The following is a 2,113-nucleotide window of genomic DNA, read 5'->3' on the forward strand; positions in this document are numbered from 1 at the left end:
GTGCAAGCGCCCCCCGGCTATGCCCAGGCGCCGCGTCGCGCCCACTGCTATGCAGGGCCGGCTGGCCGTGCCCTTGCTGACCAGAGGGTCTGCTGCTGCCACCGCAGCGGCTGCAGCAACTGCTTCGATCTCCCGGTGGTGTGGAGGCGGCATTGTATGAGTGATTATCGAGGTCTGCAGCCGCGCGTGCAGCTGGCGCAACATTCGGCGCAAACTGCAGGAGTGCGTGACGGCCGCGAACCTTGGACGCTCCGGCTGGGCGGGGCGTGCAGCGCGTGGTGCCGCAGCCAGACCCTTGTGCTCCCAGGCACACGATGCGGTCTCTGGTCGCGACACCTGAAATCCCACGCGATCGCAGCAGCAACGAGCCAAATGATAGGATTTCACCAGGATTCTGGTGCCACCTCTCTGCTGCTGGGGTGACTTGCAACAGAGACAGGCTGCCGCCCTGGGCAGCCTTGACCCCGTTGCAAGCTGCCGCAGCCCTGTGTTGCTGCCGTGCTCTTTTGCCGGCAGCCTTTGGTGCAATTTTCAGCTTCCCATGTAGATTGCAAACAGGGGTGAGAAACAACCTTGAGGAACAAGTGTTATGCTTGTGCAAACTCTCCACATTTTGCTTGTGTCGTAGCCCGATTCTTGTCTGTTTTCTGTCCCGCCTTGGCCTGCACCCCACCCCAGTTTTGCGCGCGAGGGCGCTGCCCATGCGAGCGCTGCTCATGCTGCCGCGGGCAGGTGTGTGCGACGCAATTTGTGAATGTGCCGCAGGACGACCGCGGCCGGTGAGAAGGAAAACAATTCTTTTTTGTTAGAGTTGAGGATCCTAATGAAGAGAGGGCGCGACGATTTTTGCGGCATGCGAGGCGTCTGGTGAGGTTGTTGGTGAGGTTTTTGGCAGCATGCAAGGTGTCTGGTGTTCCACTGTTTCAGTTAGAACGGCACATTGCGTGGAATCAGGCTGCTCTGGGAACCTAAGATGTTGGCATTTGCGGCCTGCGCCCACGCTTATAATTCAACACCGATTGGTGGGGTGCTGTGAAGAATGGCTGATGCAACCTGTTCGCGACGAGCAACAGCGGCTGCTGCGTTTGGAGGGAAGTGGTGAAGGATAGGGTTGGCGCGCAAGCACGCATGCTGAGCATCAACCTGGGCAACAGCTAACTACTGTACACCTAACCTAGCGTTACTGCGCCTACTGCGTAACACGGCTCTTTAAATGAGCTCGCTGCTCCAGCGGCATGAAGACAGGCGGGGCGGTGGAGTGGGTGGGGAGCCTGTGCACGTGATGGCCGCAGCGTCGGGCTGCGCGTCGGTGCATGAACCTGGCTGAACGTTGCGCACATCGCTGCGGATTGCAGGTCAAGCACGACTGGTGCTGCTTGCTTGGCAGCATGCGTCCGTGGGCTGGTCATGGCCCTTGTGTGTGCAACACATACACCGTGCATGCAAACGCCACACGGGGCATGTGGCTGCCCACTGCGGCCCGATAATGTGTGAATTGGTGTGTGTCCTGCTGAGGCGCTGAATTGTTGCGTGCTGCTGCTGCCCAGCCATGCACTGGCGCCGCGGGCAGAGTTGACTGCGTCAGGATGCTGCTCCCGTCGCTCGTGGTGCTGCTCGCGCGTGAGTTCTTGACAAAAGGCGATGATGGTTCGTGCAATTGTAATTGGGGATGCTGTCGCGGTCAGGCTGTCGCATTCGTGAGCATCATCGATGCTGCTGATCTGCACGGGTCTGCAGCTGTCCGTAATGTGGCCATTGCACAGGGACTGCTGACTGCTTGGGTACCTTGCTGCGTCTCCGCTTAGATTTTCTCGTTTGGGGTACCCTCTTGATCGCTCGTGGTGCCTTCGCTGACGACGTGCACACCTTGCTTCCGAAGGGCTTGCTTGGTGAAAGGATGACCCTCATAAGTGTGACACGCACGCGACCGAGCTCGCAGCAATTCAGGGGCGCGTTTGCGGCCTGCTGATTCATGCTCGCCGCCGGGATGACATCCCCACCAAGCGAGTTTCATGTGATGCTCGGACCACCAAATCGTCTTTTGAGTCTTTTTGAGTGCATTTCGTGCGGAGTCACCCGGGGGAGACGGGTGCACAGGCGGCGATCGGCTGCA

The sequence above is a fragment of the Monoraphidium neglectum genome (assembly GCF_000611645.1).
Source record: "Monoraphidium neglectum strain SAG 48.87 unplaced genomic scaffold scaffold01716, whole genome shotgun sequence".
Classification (NCBI taxonomy): Eukaryota; Viridiplantae; Chlorophyta; class Chlorophyceae; order Sphaeropleales; family Selenastraceae; genus Monoraphidium; species Monoraphidium neglectum.